This window comes from Eulemur rufifrons, chromosome 30 (assembly GCF_041146395.1).
Source record: "Eulemur rufifrons isolate Redbay chromosome 30, OSU_ERuf_1, whole genome shotgun sequence".
Lineage (NCBI taxonomy): Eukaryota > Metazoa > Chordata > Mammalia > Primates > Lemuridae > Eulemur > Eulemur rufifrons.
This window is the reverse complement of record NC_091012.1, coordinates 124,591,709-124,609,183: the sequence shown is the minus strand read 5'-3', so window position 1 is coordinate 124,609,183 and position 17,475 is coordinate 124,591,709. Positions and strand designations below refer to the sequence as shown.

The 17,475-nt window shown below is 39.0% G+C and overlaps 1 pseudogene; it reads right to left on the bottom strand.

Moving 5' to 3' along the window:
* Window positions 1-11,147: 11,147 nt before the first annotated feature.
* Window positions 11,148-12,167, bottom strand: LOC138377948 (histone-lysine N-methyltransferase SETMAR-like; annotated as a pseudogene).
* Window positions 12,168-17,475: the final 5,308 nt, after the last annotated feature.

Here is a 17,475-nt window from a genome sequence, read left to right as displayed (position 1 = left end):
TTTTGTTTTCTCTTTTGTTTCATGTATATATTGTTTGCCTTTTTCATAAAATAATTCTTGGATTTGTTATATATTGTTCCTGTTATTTTTGACATCTTTGCTATTGTTGTAAATAAATTCCTATTTTGTTTTAAGTTACCCTAGTGGAGTGTTGGCTATAGACAAGATACACACACATACACGGAAATGAGGAGGCTTAAATCACAGTTAATAAATCCCCAAGTCATTTTAAGTAGTTCTACACTTGTAGCACTAAGGGACGCATCACTGTTGCATATAGGCATAGCATCTATATATACCTACTTGGATTTTAAAATAATTTTCAGACCTCCGAGATGGAAATACTCCATCAAGTTTGAAGTCAAAATCAAGAATTATTTCCCTTTACTAGGTTTCTCCTGTTCAATCAGTCTCCTGTATTACTTGTGTTGCTGGTCTTGGTGAACACAAAGGATTTGGCATAGTGACCTGCTGATACTGTAAAGCCACTAGGAGACTTTGCTGCTGAAAACTTACTTAGGACTTAGATGTCATTTAGCTGTGTGAACTACCACAGAAATAGCTAAACGCATTGACCAAAGCTATAGGATAGTTAACTAGATCTGTATTATTTTGCTTTCCAAAAAAAGCCAGTTTCTGCTTGTCCTTGATGCTTGTATTTGGCTTTAAGTGCAGAACCCATTTCCTTTTGCCTGAGATTCTTTGAAATAAGAGGAAGTATTGCAAAGCCATCTGTTGGGGTTTTGGATGTTCTAATCACACCCATCCTCCCCTCTGGGTTCTAACCACGTTGAAAATAGACACAAGAAACCACCAACCGAGTGTGTGACTTATTCTAGTAAAGCTGGACTGGAGACCCAGAGGCTGAGTTGAGTCTGCCTCCCATCTAGGCCTTGACTGATGCAGCCAGTCACTTGAAGGCATGGGGCCTATCTTCTACTCCCTTGTGAGCTGCAGAGAGACCAGTTGGTCTCCCACCAGAGAAAGGAAACATCTTCCCCAGCCCTCCCAGGCTGGGATATAGGAAAAGCAGGGGAAGGGTTCCGTTTTGCCATCCTAATAAAGCTTAGTCCAATTCTGGATTGCCCTCTGGCATTAGCACACTAGCAAAATGTGAGGGTTTTCCCTTTAGCTTTGCATATTTGTGTCTGTTTTTCTTCTATTGATTTTTACTGTTCCCTCTTGAAGTGGTGACTGTGGCAGACTTTCAAAGGCCCAAGGCAGCATGCTTTAGTTGTTTTGCAGAAAAAGGATTTTTAAAGGGCAAATTTACTTACTATACAAAGATGGAAATCTTGCAAGTTATTTTTATTGCATGCTTTCATAACAAAAATCGGGAAAATGATCACCCACAATGCCAACTTCTTTATTAAAGGGATTGCTCGTCTTTGTTCTCTTCTGATCTGAGCCCATACACATAAATCCTTTATCCATCTTGTAACCACAGCATCGATTTTATTCTAGGTTCAGCGATTTTTTTTTCCAAACATCGAGTGTATTTCCATATCTATTAGCTGCCTCTAAACATTTTTTAAAATGCACATTTTGGAAAGAATATGGAAAATTCAAAGTGGTACAAAGAAGAAAGTAAAATGTCTTGCCCCCTCACTCCCATCACCTGGAACATTATTACCCCCTTTATACTGAGTTTTAATTTTATTAGATTTTTTCAATTGCAAAGTACATGTTCTTGTAACAAATGTTGTACAATACAAAATAAATATAAAGACAGATTTAATGATCTCACTCTCATACTTCCTCCAAGCTGATTTCCTTGTACTCATAGGTAACAGACTGCACACCTTTCCTCACGGTCATGTAACTTGTACAAAGATGGATACATAAAGAAAGCTAGAGGAGGCTTCGGGGGCATTTCAGGTTTTTTGACCAAAATGAGATTACCCATCTTTATAGATTCACTTAATATATCATGTCTATCCCTCCAGGACATTAGACCAAGCTCTAGCACGCTCTCTCTCTCTCGCTCTCTCTCTCTCTCTTTGAGACAGAGTCTCACTCTGTTGCCTGGGCAGTGGCATCAACTTAGCCCACAGCAACCTCAAACTCTTGGGCTCAAACAGTCCTCCTGACTCAGCCTTCTGGGTAGCTGGGACTACAGGTGTGCGCCACCACACCTGGCTAATTTTTAATTTTTTTTGTAGAAATGGGGTCTTGCTATGTTGGCCAGGCTGGCCTCAAACTCCTGGCCTCAAGCAATCCTCTCGCTTTGGCCTCCCAAAGTGCTAGGATTACAGGTGTGAGCCACTGCACCCAGCCTCTTGTTCTCTTTAATAGCTGAATAACATTCCAGAGATTGGACCTACCATAATTTAGTTAATCATTCCCTTTTGATGGACATTTAGGTTGTTTCCAGTTTTCTGACACTACAAGAATGCTGGGGTAACTATCCTTGTTACGTAATTCTTAGATACTGTGCTTTGATTTCTGTAGAATGGATTCCCTTGAGATGTGATTGCCAAGTGAAAGGTTATGTGCTATTTTAAAAATATTACTAGACATTATTGAATTATTTTCTGCTAGAATGTAAATTCCAGGAATGCAGGGATTTGTGTCTGTTTTGTTCATTGTTCACCTAGACTAGATCAGTGCATAGCAGGTGCGGAAGAAATATTTCTTGGATGGTGAAGTTTGTAGGACTGTGGCAATTCACACTCCCACAACAACATATGGGAGGGTCTGTTCCCCTCAGCCGTTCCCTTTAGCTGTAAACAGTGGGTGTTATAGCTAATCTCACAAGTTAAAAAAGGAAAGACTCTATCATCGTTTCAATTGCTTTGACCGAACTGCAGTGGAGTTTAATACCTTGATATATCTAATAGCCCTTTGAATTGTCACTCTGATAAATTACCTGTTCAAATCCTGTGCCCCATTTTCTATTTGGAGTCCTTTGTACATTAGGCCTATTAACTTTCTAATACATTTGCTGTACATTTTCATGGTCTATGATTTATCTTGTTTATATAATGTTTGACATATAAAAATCTTTAATATTTGTGTGATCAAATGTTTATTTTTTTCCTTTATGATTCTGGGGGTTTCTTGTCCTGCTTAGAAAGGTCTTTTCTACCCTAAAGTTCTACAAATATATACCTAGGTTTTCTTTTGATATTTTTATTGTTTTAATTTTTATACAATTAAAATTATTTTGGTATATATATGTTATTTGGTAGGGAGTCTGATTTCTCTTTTCGCTTGGATAGAGAGACAATTATTACAGTATTATTTATAAAGTCACTCTTTCTTCCCCCACATGAACTGAAATGACACTTTATGTGGTGATCATATATATCCTTGGATTTATTTGTGAAGCCTACTTAATATTTTGTTTTACTGATTGATTGATTTTTCTTTTACTGATGCCATATTGTTTTACTCACAATCATCTGGTGAACTTGAAGGCAAATCCCTCTTTAGTTCTATTCTTTTTCATAGTTTTTTTTGACATTTATTCTTCCACAGGAATATTAAAATCATTTTACCCAGTTGCCCTTAAAAGCCCCATTGGGATTTTTGATTCAAACTGCATGAATTTTTAATATTACATTGAGCCTGACATTTTCATCATATTGTCTTCACTTCCATGTTCCTCCATTTATTCTGGTTTTGTTTTACATTCTTTCATAAAATATTATTGCTTTCTTCATATAGGTCCCATACTTTTCATAAGTACATTATAATTTTTGTAGCTACCTAGATACTTCTAGAGTATAGAGAAAAGCTTTTGATTTTTATATATTTTTTATGTACCCTGTTAATTTACCACATTATCTTCCCAATTCTAATTGTGCTTTAGGAGTCTTGAATTTCTATGTGTGTAGTCATACCACAAAAAGATGTCAATTATTTCCTTTTCGTGTGTTATATTAGCCAGAACTTCTAAAACAATGCTGCATAATGTAATAGCAGGCATTTTTGTGTTACTTCTGATTTTAATGGCAATACTTCAGTATTTAACCATTTGAAATAATACTGGTTTTGGAAAATAGCATTTACCAGGGTCAGATACTTTCCTTCCATTATTATTTTATTTAGCAATTTTATTAGGAATGACTAATATAATTGTCTCTTACCACCTATTGAAATAATTACTTGGTTTTCCCTTTTTGTTTGTTGATATAATGAAGTACACTGAATTACACTGATAGATTTTCTAAAGTTAAACCTACCACATTTCTAGGATAAAAGTACCCTACTTAGACAATTTTAATTGTTCTTTAAATATGCTGTTGCTTAAATTGGCTAGCATTTTATTTAGAATTTTTTATCTATGTTCATAATTCTGATGTTTTTTCATTTTGTACTATTATCAGGTTTGAATAGTAATTATTCAATACTAATAATATTAAAAATTCAGTTTTAATGTAACACTAGCTCTATAAGGTAAACTTGGAAACTTTAATCTCCATTGGTTTAAAAACCAGAGGCATTATCTAATTTTTAAAGATGAGATATAACGCATTTGTGAAATCATTTGGATCTGATGCCTCTTTATAAATGGTAGATCTTTACTTTGCTGGTCTCTTCTGCATTAATTGATCGATCAGCTTTTCTTCTTAAATTTTGGTATCTATATTTCCCTTGCAAATGTCCATTTTCTCTAGATTGGTACTTCTCATATATAAATGTGCATATACATCATGTGGGGAAGGTTGTGGATATGTTCATTCTGATTCAGTGGGTCTGGATTCTGCATTTCTTGCAAGCTCCCTGGGGATGCTTCTGGTCCACGGTCAAGCCCTTTAGGAATTCAGTGGTTCTCAATTTTGCTCGAACAACACGATCACACAGAACAGAGCCTTTGAACTTCCCAGTGCCCAGGTGACACCCCAGACCAATTAAATTAGAATCTCTTGGAATGGGTCTTAGGCATTGTAATTTTTCAAGCTTCTCAGGCGAATACAGTGTGTAGCCAAGGTCGAGAGCCACTCTTCTAGATTTTCTTTTTCTTTTTTTTTTTTTTTTGAGACAGAGTCTCGATTGTTGCCCGGGCTAGAGTGCCGTGGCATCAGCCTAGCTCACAGCAACCTCAAACTCCTGGGCTCAAGCGATCCTCCTGCCTCAGCCTCCTGAGTAGCTGGGACTACAGGCATGCGCCACCATGCCCGGCTAGTTTTTTTCTATATATATTTTTAGCTGTCCAGATAATTTATTTCTATATTTAGTAGAGACGGGGTCTCGCTCTAGCTCAGGCTGGTAGATTTTCAGTTTATTGCCATAGCGATGCACACAATATTCTCTTATTTGTTATTTATTAGTCTCATTTTCTTATATTTCTGGTTGTATCTCCTTTCTCATCTTAATTGTTGTATGTTTTGTTCTCTCTCATATTTCTTTAAACAGCCTTTCAGAAGTTTTGCTAGTTCATAAATAGTATCAAAGAAACTGCTCTTGATTTAGTTTTGTTTATTCTTTATATTTTTTGGTTTTCTGCTTAATTTTCTCTTTCATTGTTATTAATTTTCTTTTCTTATTTTCTTCTGGTTTACTTTGTTATCTAGTTATTAATAAAATGTCTTATGTTTCATACTGTATTACTTTTCATTTTCTTTTAAAGGAAATCATTGAAAGCTGTATATTTCCTTTGGTATACAACTTTAGTTATATGCGATTGCATATTAATTGTTCTTTTTCATAATTCTCCAGACAGTTTTACATATCAGTTTTGATTCTTTCTTTACAGTAGTGTTTAACTTCCAACTAGTAAAAATTTTTTATTAGTCTCTTTAGTGTTGATCTCTAGTTTTATTGGTTTGGGCTCAAAGTATGGCTTGTATAGCCTCTCTATTTTTTGGAATTTTTGAAGTTTTCTTTTTGGGAAAGGCATGATATGTGTGTTTTGGAAATATAACATGGCCATATTAGTATAATAGATATTTTTCCATTTATAGATAAAATTGAGCTTGTCGATTTTATTATTCAGATCCTCTAAATCCTTGCTATTTTTTGACTACTTGATTTTTGGAAAAATATTGAACTCTCCCACCATAAGTGTATTTTATGCAGTTCACTTGTATTTTAAGTTTTGCTTTATGCATTTGACTTCTATAGATTTTTGTCACATAGATGTTTGACAGATCTTCATGATTATGCTTTTTACAGGGTATCTATTTTTTTTTTTTTTTTTTGAGACAGAGTCTCACTCTGTTGCCCAGGCTAGAGTGAGTGCCGTGGCGTCAGCCTAGTTCACAGCAACCTCGAACTCCCAGGCTCAAGCAATCCTCCTGCCTCGGCCTCCCGAGTAGCTGGGACTACAGGCATGCGCCACTATGCCTGGCTAATTTTTTCTGTATATATTTTTAGTTGTCCAGATAATTTCTTTCTATTTTTAGTAGAGACAGTGTCTCACTCTTGCTCAGGTTGGTCTAGAACTCCTGAGCTCAAACGATCTGCCCGCCTCGGCCTCCCAGAGTGCTAGGATTACATTTTTTTTTTTTTAACAAAAATGTCAACATTTTCATTTTTCCCTTTTCCTTTAGTGATATTTTAGATCGACTAAAGGCCAGCCCCTCCACTGGGGGCTTGGGTCCTCTTCTTCCATGGGACACATATTTTCTCTGGTATAATGGACCCGAGGTTTTCATTTCTGACAATTTCAATGAGGTGTGAGCTGTTAGAGGCACTTCACAGGGCCTCTTTCACTTCTTTGTTTCTAATCAGGGCGGAGACCTGAAAGAGGCAAACTCATGCATGGTGCTTAGCGCCTGACCCACTTGTTTGACCTATTGCTTTACTCTGCTTTCTTTACTCATGGTTATATTACCACACTTACCTCGGGGTGCTAGGAAGGGTCTCTTATAAACTACTTTTTAGAGGCTTAACTTAAGCCTGCTTCTAAACGGCCACCCTTATCCAGAGGAGGATGAGCGGCAATACCTTATCCCACTTTACATGGGTTTCCTGCATCAATTCCAGGATGTATGCAATTTCCATTTTAGGTGTAGGGCTTTGTTTCCTTGCTGGGTTACCTCTGCAACAAAGGAGGGTCCATTATCACTCTTGTGAAATGCCCGGGACCCTGTGGAGTAGATTCTTGGGTTCTGTTGACAATGGCATGCCTGCTGACTTCCTCACTGTAAGAGGAGGAGCTGTCGAGCTGTCTCTGCAGCTGTCTGTCCATGTGCCCATCACTAGCATGTCATTCTCTATCTGCTCCGCCTCTTTCCCTGCACTGCCCAGGCCCATTATCCCATCGTCCTCCGAGGCCTGCCCCTGCTCTTGCTCCGCGCTGGCCTATGTGTGCAGGAACTCAGCGAAGGCCCTGTCGCAGGCCAGCAGCTCTTGGTAGGAGCCCATCTCGGAACCTCAGACGTTCTCTCTGTTCGTGCAGGACAATTTAACTTAACCTCTACCCAGCCTGAAAACGTATCTACTAATACAAGTCTAGTCATCCGAGTAAAGCTGCCAATCATGGAAAGGGTGGACCCCCACATGTTGGGGTCCCTGTGTAGTAGGTCACCTTTCTGTCCTTGGACTTCCTTGAGCATATAAACAGTTAGTTGCAAATGGGGTCCTCTCAAATGAGGTCCCACCAAATCCATGAAGGCATCACACTCCCAATGTGTGTATTCATGTAGGTGGCTCATAAGAGGCCAAACCAAAGCTTCGGGTAGGAGAACTAGCCCATGAGAATTCTGTCCCCACTTAGCTGTGTCCCAAATATCAGAGTCTCAGTCTTTAATTTTAAAGGGGATCTAAATCTAGCCAGGGTTTCAAGGCCCCAAGGAACAGATCCGCTCCAGCAGCCTTAGCAGCTCTGCCAGTGGCCTGACTTGTTTTTGCCAGGCTGGCCACCTGCTTGGGTTCGGCCACAGCCTGTACCGAGCCCATTATTTCAGCGGCACACTTCATATTCTTATTTCCTGCTGTCAGGAGACCCTTTTTCTTTCACATGACACTATGAGCATGCGCAATCATAAAAGCATATTTAGAGTCCATATAAATGTTCACCTATTTCCCTCTGGATAACTGCTCTGGTTGAAGCAATCAGCTCAGCTTTCTGGGCTGGGGTCCCACGATCACCACCTATCCAGCCCCTCATTGTCCATAAAGCTACTTCGTCAGTCAAAAAGATCCCAATCTTGCTGTGGCATCGGCTGATCTGACAGACCCATCCTGCTAGAATACAGCCTCCAGGACCTCTAAATAGTCATGTTGTAAAGGCAAAGGGGTGGCAGGATTGAGAATAGACACAGTCAACTTACAAATAGCTGTTACTACCTGGAGGCGAAGACGCCGTCCTCTAACAATATTGCTCAGTGGCATTGATGCCACTGGCATGAGACCAAGGCTTATTTCTTGTTTTTCATATTATTTACAAGTCAGGCAAACCCAAAGAGAGGCTATCATAAGCTGTCCTCTTAAGGGCCCCTTACAAGGGCTTTACCATCAGTCCGAAGTCTGGGATTCAGGCGCCATTTCTAGGAACCCCAGATAAGCTAATACAAGTTTATAAATCTGTCCGATTGTAGGTTCTGCAAGTTCCCTGCTAAGCTCCTACCAAGCAGAGCAGGAGAGCCCTTTTAAACCCATGAGGCACCACAGTCCCATGATCCTGTCATTTAAGTGTAACTATCATTCAAGTTTCTCAGCCACTTGCCTAGGGCTGCCTCACTGCTCCCTGTCCCCTCCCCTACCACTCCCTGTCTGGCTGGACACAGCTGGTGCCAGGCTCAGGCTGTGACTGGGGGAAGGGCCTCCCCCCCCACCACTTCCGTCCACGCAGGTTGGCGCCAATCGAATCCCCATGTCAATCTTTCCCAGGGCTCCTGTGGGGATATTTGGAGGCAGGGGGCTCAGGCCCCCTCCTTTGCTGTCTGAGTCCTGGACTTAAAAAAAATTTTTTTTCTCTCTTGGGGGCTTCTTGCTACCTGGAGGCTTGTGCAACTTTTGGGCAATGCTCTTTCTAATGTCCTTTCTTTTTACAAAAAGCACACTAACTGTACATAAATTGTCCTCCTCTGGTTACGAGTACCCTCTGGCCAAATTGAGTTTGCTGTAGGGAGGGAACATTCCGAACTCCGAGTCATAATTTACTGGGTGTGAGACTGAAGAATTAGTTCAGGCAGTTCCCTCCCCAGCCCCTCCCACGGTGCCAAGATGGCAGTGGTGGCAGGCGTTCCTACCCCCTCACTGTGTGCTGCTCGGTGGCTGGCCACGTGTGCCAGTCCTCCATCCTGCTAGGTCTGCCCCTGGGCTGTGACCCCACCTGGCACCTCACCCTGGCCAACTGTGGGGATTCTGGCAGGGGTGAGAGCACCTCATTTATCAAAAATCATACAAACACCAATCATTTTGTATACCATAAATGTGTTTGTCTCAAGCAGAGAGCTTGAGACTCAACATTTTAACTCTATGGTGGCAGGTCGACCATTTGAGCTCTGAATTTTAAAAGACCAACAGCTCACAATAAACCACAGACCATCAACCACCACTTTTCCTCATGCTGCAGACAAGTGGTGCCACAATAATCTTTAGACATAGGTACAAAAACTCACCAGACAAAAACAAACAATATAGGGAATTCCCAACACAAATAATCTAACATGCCACGGCCTATCCATCAAATGGGAATTTTCATTTAACAGCCACTTGCCTCACACTCCAGCATGTACATTGGATTATAATAACACCATTCTCTTTACACATAGGTTCGTAGCTATAAGTGTACCATTCAGCCAAAGTTTTTCCCAAGGGGCTTTGAGATGGAGCTTCCTTATGTTGCAACAAAACTCACAAATAACAGACAATAGGGGGGATTCTCAACACAAAAATGCCAGGGCCTATCAAACAAAGGGGAATCCAAAGGGGACAAACGCCACCCCAAATGGCACCTCAGACGATGCCTTAAATGCCCTTCCATAGGGCTGCATGGTTCACAAATGGGAATCCAACAAGGATAAATGCCACCCTAACTGGAAGGTTCAAAACCCTCTCCAAATGGGTGGCCTAATCCCCGTGTTCCCTGGGCCTCCAACAAATGCCTCACAGAGCTGGAAGGTTCAAAACCCTTTCTAAATGGGTGGCCTAATCTTCCCATTCTCTGGGAAACCCTCCCAAAATGGTGACCTAGTCCTCCCATTTTCTGGGAACCACAAATGAGCTCTGAATTCAAACCAGGTTCTCTAGTTTGACTCAACCTTGTGACTTCCACCCCCAAAAGGCACCTCAAAACAAACAAAACCAACAGGAAGGTCTGGAACCCCCCCATATGGGTGGAATCAGGGTCTCAGCATGCACATTGGGGAACTTACTCAATAAATAAATGGCCGAGGCTGTCCAGACGTTTCCAAATCCATTTCCTTATCCTCAACTCAGATTGTGGGGAGCTGCTTCTGCTTTGGGGAGACAGAAATGGAAGTTCCCCAGAGCTAAAACAAGCTCCAGCATCTGCTGGGGCCAGCCCTTGCTCTCTCACCATGAAAAGAAGTTGCTCCTACCTGGGAGGACCCATGGCTTTGACCTGGGGCTGCTGCATGCCATTCTACCAGGGTGCCAATGGCCCCACTCAAGGATGCCAGATTCTGTTACTAAAAGTTCAGCACTTGTCCCCGAGGCTGCATCAGAAGAATGAGGACAAGTGGTTTGAGGAGAAGGAAAAGAGGAGTTTATTAATTTGCTGGCAAATGAGGAGGTTGGTAGACTCAAAGTACCAACATCCTCAGGGTATCTATATTTGTCCTTAAAATATTTGGTCTTGAATTCTGCTTTGTCTGATATGTGTTTTCTATCTCAACAAGCCTCTCTTGTATCTTATATTACAGATTCTCAGTCATATTATCATAATTTATTTAGACATATGTGTATACTGCAGGACTTTTTGCTACTGCTGTTTCTTGTGCATTTCATTTTACCCCATTTGACATCTCTGTGCTGAATAAATTTTCATTTGATTGATGTATACCTCATGTTTGTTCCTTCATATCTGGTATGTGGGTATATATTCTTTCTGAGGCCCTGACTACCCCAAAACATCTGCTTTTGCCTTGACAAATGATCTTAGTTGGGAGGTATAAACTTTTGGTCACAGTTTTTTTTCTTTCACAGTTTATATTAGGTTGGTGCAAAAGTAATTGCAATTTTGGAACGTGAATTTTAAATCATTATAACTAGGCTCAAGCACATCTTTATTAATCAAAATAGGAACCATTCCAATCAACACATTTTTGCCAACGAGAAATAAGTTTGTTTATTCCTGTAGCATAAAAGCTCTGCTTCAGGATTCAACAAACTCTTGGAAAGCATTTTCTGCATCTTGCTGGTTGTGGAAGCGTTTTCCCTGCAAAAAGTTGTCAAAATGCTTGAAGAAGTGTAAGTGGGTTGGTGAGAGGTCAGGTGAATATGGCAGATGAGGCAAAACTTCGTAGCCCAATTGGTTCAACTTTTGAGGTGTTGGTTGTGTGACATGTAGTTGGGCGTTTTCATGGAGAAGAATTGGGCCCTTTCTGTTGACCAATGCTGGCTGCAGGCGTTTCAGTTTTTGGTGCATCTCATCAATTTGCTGAGCGTACTTCTCAGATGAAATGGTTTTGCTGGGATTCAGAAAGCTGTAGTGGATCAGACTGGCAGCAGACCACCAAACGGTGACCATGACTTTTTTTGGGTGCAAGTTTGGCTTTGGGAAGTGCTTTGGAGCTTCTTCTCAGTCCAGCCACTGAGCTGGTCTTTGCTGGTTGTCATATAAAATCCACTTTTTGTCGCACATCACAATCTGATCGAGAAATGGTTCATTGTTGTTGCGTACAAGAAGAGAAGACGACACTTCAAAACAATTTCTTTGATTTTTTCGGTCAGCTCATGAGGCACCCACTTATGGAGCTTTCTCACCTTTCCAATTTGCTTCAAATGCCCATAGAATGGTCGATGTTGAGTTCTTCGGCAACTTTTCGTGTAGTTGTAAGAGGATCAGCTTTGATGATTGCCCTCAATTGGTCATTGTCAACTTCTGATGGCCGGGCACTGTGCTCATCTTCAAGGCTCTTGTCTCCTTTGCAGAGCTTCTTGAACCACCGCTGCACTGTACGTTCGTTAGCAGTTCCTGGGCCAAATGCGTCGTTGATGTTTCGAGTTGTCTCCACTGCTTTACAACCCATTTTGAACTCGAATAAGAAAATCGCTTGAATTTTCCTTTTGTCTAACATCATTTCCATAGTCTAAAATAAATATAAAGTAAATAGCAAGTAATAAGTCATTAGCAAAAAAACTACAGCGAGAAATGTGCATTAAAATGATGTATATATAACATAACCGCATTTATTTAAGAATGTATTTCAATATCAAACAGCAAATTTCTACAATGCTAAAATCGCAATTACTTTTGTACCAGCCTTAATAGATGTTTCACTGTTTTCTAACGTCAGTGTTATGAAAAGCCTCTTCCTTTGTTTCCTGAAGTTTATGATTTTTTCTTTATCTTTGGAATTCAGAAAGTTCATTAATATCTAGGGAGGGGTGTGTGTGTTTTCTTTTAATCATGTCCAGGATGTGTTATTTGTTTTTTTTTTTTTTTCTTCTTTCTTTTGGCTGTCAGGAAAATGTGGATTTGTTATTTGTTGATCCCTTTCTTTCTGTTAAGTCTCTCTTCAGCTGAAGGACATTTTCTTACATTTTGTGTGTAATTATTACTTCTCTGACTGGCATTTTGCTTCTTTGGGCATTCTTATTATTCACATATGAGATCTCCTGGATTTGTCTGGTTGTCATAAAATGACATGAAGATGAAAGAATCCCTTTAATCCCACACCCTAGCATGTGATTATTATTGTATTGAAAAATTTAAATGTTTGAAACCGATGTCTCTTGAAGAAAGAATCAAGAGACTGGTAATGTATGTAAAATGTGTAGCTTGGCTGAGGGAGTAACAGTGCTCCTGAGTTATTTCTCCCTAGTAGAAGGAACTTCAGCCAGAAGTTTCCTTTCATAGAATAATAGCATTCTGGGTACCTCCTTTGCCTCAAATTTAAATACAGAAAAATGTGAAAAAGTCTTAACTTAATGCTTAGTACATAATAGTTCTGGGTAAGAGTTCCCCACCTCTTCCTTCCCTTGCATGTTACAAATCTTGTTAAACTAGCAAGAATGAGAGCATTATTATAGCAGACATCACCATTGTCCCTGAGTGTTTTTCCTCACCTTACTCAAATTTCACATGCAATGCCAATCTTTGTTTAAATGGACCAATTTGCACTCTTACCAGAAAAATTGGAAAACATCAACTTTTGGTGAAGGTGTGCAGCAATATATGAGAATATTGTCACACTTTTAAGTTTTGCCAATTTTGTGCATGTATTACATTGAGGCTTTAGTGAACATATCCCTAATTATGAATAATATTGGGCATCTTTTCTCATATTTATTGATTATTCATGTTTCCTCTTTTGTGACATGTCTGTATAGATTTTTTTGGCCCATTTTCCATTGAATTGCTTGCCTTTTTCTTGTTGATCCTTAAACATGCTTTATATATTCTTGGCCCATTGTAAGTTATCTGTAATTTTAAAATCTCTGCAAATACCTTCTCTTGCTCTGTGGCTTGCCATTTTACTCTTTCTGTTGTGCCTTTTGATGAACAGAAGTTCATCATTTTAACATAGTAAAACTGAAAACTTTTCATTTTGATTAGCACTTTATGTCTCTTAAAGTGTCTCTATTCTTCCTTTCCCTATAGTAATGACAATATTCTCAGTTCTTAAAGAAAGCTCTGTAGTTTGACTTTTCACACTTAAGTCTTTAACCCACATGGAATTGGTTTTAGGATATAATGTGAGTTAGGCATCCAATTTACGTTTCTTCAACTTCAACTTGATACAGTTCAACTCTTTATTGAAAAAAATACTTCCCCCTACTAATTTGCAGAGCAAGCTCTGTGATATGTAAAATATTCTTTTACGTATGTGGGTCTGTTTCTAGGATCTCTGTTCCATTTGCCATTTGTCTTTGCAACTGTGCCACACTATTTGAATCACCATAGTTTTTTTTTTTAATTTCTATTGAGTTATAATTCACATACCATAAAATCCAACCATTTAAAGTGTACAATTAGGCCGGGCACGGTGGCTCACGCCTGTAATCCTAGCACTCTGGGAGGCCGAGGTGGGCGGATCGTTTGAGCTCAGGAGTTCGAGGCCAGCCTGAGCAAGAGCGAGACCCCACCTCTACCAAAAATAGAAAGAAATTATATGGACAGCTAAAAATATATATAGAAAAAATTAGCCGGGCATGGTGGCGCATGCCTGTAGTCCCAGCTACTCGGGAGGCTGAGACAGGAGGATCCCTTGAGCCCAGGAGTTTGAGGTTGCTGTGAGCTAGGCTGACGCCACGGCACTCACTCTAGCCTGGGCAACAGAGTGAGACTCTGTCTCAAAAAAAAAAAAAAAAAAAAAATAAAGTGTACAATTAATTTTAGTGTATTCACAGAACTGTGCAACCATCATCATGATCTAAGTTTAGACTATTTCATCACCCCCTAAAGAAATCCTGTACCCTTAAACAATCACTCCCCCCATCCCCCACCCCCACCCCCATCCTCCCAGCCCCTGGCAACCATTAGTCTACTTTGCTATTCTGGTCATTTCAAATAAATGGAATCATACATTCTGTGCTCTTTTTGATTGGATTTTTTCACTTAGCACAATGTTTTCAAGCCTTATCTATATTGTAGCATATAGCAGTACTTCGTTCCTTTTCATGGTCGAATAATACATTATATGGATATATCACATTTTGTTTGTCCTCTCATCCATCAGTTGATGTACATTTGAGTTGTTTCACTATTTGGCTGTTATGAATAATGCCGCTATAAGCATTTGTGTAAAGTTTTTCTGTGTATGTATGTTTTCACTTCTCTTGGCTGTATACCTAGGGGTGGAATTGTGGAGTTATATAGTAAATTGATGTCAGACTGTTTTCCAAAGCAGCCACATTATTTTACATTTCCACCACCAGGGTATGAAGGTGCCAATTCCTTCACATTCTTACCAATATTTGTTATTGTCTGTCATTTTATTATCACCATCCTAGTGTGTGTAAAATGGCATCTCATTGTAGTTTTGATTTGCATATTTGCATGACTAATGATGTTGAGCATCTTTTCATGTGCTTGTTGGCCATTTGTATATCTTCTTTGGAGAAATGTCTATTAAATCCATTGCCCATTTTAAATTGGGTTATCTGTCTTTTTATTATTGAGTTAAAAGAATGATGTATTCTGGATACCAGTCCTGTGAATGACTATAGTTTTAAAATAATTCTTATATTTCTTAGGGCAAGTCCACCCATTTTCTTGTTCTTCAAGGATGTCTTGGCTTTCTTGGTCCTTTGCAATTTCCATAAATATGTTTTGGGGACTTATCATGTGCTTACAAGTGTATAATTCTTAACATTTTCCTTTTTAAAACATCTTTTTGCTTTTAACCTCTTGGTACCCTCATGCTTTAGATTAATAACTTATAAAAAGTATATGGGGGGACTGGGTGTGGTGGCTCATGCCGGTAATCCTAGCACTCTGGGAGGCCGAGGCAGGAGGATTGCTTGAGGCTAGGAGTTCAAGACCCGCCCGAGCAAGGAGGAGACCCCGTCTCTACTAAAAATAAAAATTAGCCAGGTGTGGTGGATAATTTCTTTTGACTTACCTTCCAGTTCAGTAATGTCAGTATGGGCTGCATATAATCTCTTAACCCTTCTATTGTTTTTTTTTCTTCTCAGTCATGTTTCTTTCACCAAGCATGATATTTTGAGATTCTTCCATATTGCTGCATATATCAGTAGCTCATTCCTTTTAATTGCTGAGTATTATTCCATTGTATGGATACACCACAATCTGTCCATTCACCTTGTTGATGGACATTTGGATTGTTCACAGTTTGAGGCTATTACAAATGAAGCTGCCATGAACATTTATGTATTCATGTAGACATATGTTTTCAATTCTTTTGGGTAAGTGAAATGACTAGTTTGCAGAGTAGGTCTATGTTTAACATTTTAGACACAGCCAAACTTTTTTTCCAATGTATAATAGTTGTACCACTTTACAATTCCAATAACAGTGTTAAGAGTTCTAGAGGCTCTACATCCTCACCAGCACTTGTTAGGGTCAGTCTCTTAAAAATTTTAGCCATTATAATAGGTATGTAATTGTGTTTTTTCTGCTTTTATTTTACTTTTAAATAATATACAGTAAAATTGACCTTTTTGGTGTACATTCTATGAGGATTTAGAAATTAACATATAGTAAAATTGACTCTTTTTTTGTTTTTGGTGTAAAGTTCTATGAGTTTTAACAAATGTGTGTATTTGTATAACCTCCACTACAAACTGGAGATGGAAGAATGCCATCATTCCCAAAATGTCCCTTGGGTTGCCTTTTTGTAATCACGCCTTCATCCCACCCCTAAGCTCTGGCAACCAGTCATCTTTCTCCATCAGTATAGTTTTCCCTTTTCCAGAATGTCATATAAATAGAATCATGCAGTACATAATCTTTGAGAGTGGCCTCTTTCACTCAGCATAGTGCTTTTGAGATTCATCCATGTCATTATGTGTATCAATAGTTTGTTCCTTCTTATTGTTCAGTACTATTCCATTATAAGGTAATACCACAGTTGTTTATTCTTTCACCCATTGAAAGGCATTTGGGTTTTCAGTTCTTTGCAATTATCGTTTGAGCTGCTATCAATATTCATGTAAAGGTTTTTGTGAACATAAATTTTCATTTATGTAGAGTAAATACCTAGAAGTGGCACTGTGGGTAATGTGGTAAGTGTATGCTTAACTTTATAAGAAACTGTCAAATTATTTCCTGGAGTGACTGGACCATATTGTATTCCGATCAGAAATACATGAGTGTCTCAGTTGTTCTGCATCCTTGTTAGCACTTGATAGTGTCAGTTTTCTTTTCTTTCTTAGCCGTTCTAGTATGTGTGTGATGTTATCTCCTTGTGGTTTTAATGTGCATTTCCTTAATTACTAGTAATGTTGAACATCTTTTCATATGCTCGTTTACCATCCATATATCCTCTTTGGTTTAGTTAATGCATTTTGCCCATTTTTCATGAGTTATTTTTTTTTTTTTTTTACTGTTGAGTGATGAGTTTCTTTATATATTCTGGATACAAATCTTTTGTTGGGTATGTGATTTGCAAATATTTTCTTCTAGTCTTTATCTTGGAAAAGTTTTGCCTATTATTAATCTACTATTAATCTGATCCAGTATAATTTCAGCTCAGACATTGTAATTTTCATCTCTTGAAGTTCAACTGGGGCCTTTTTTCTTTTTATCACCCACGTCTTAACTTTTTGAACATATGAAATGCTGTTATAATTCTTTTAATGTTCTTGTCTACTACTTCTAACATCTGTTCACTTGGGGGTTGGTTTTGATTGATTTATTTCCCCCCCTCATTTTGAGTTGTATTTCCCTGCTTCTTTCTGTGCCTAGTAATTTTTGACTGGGATACCAGA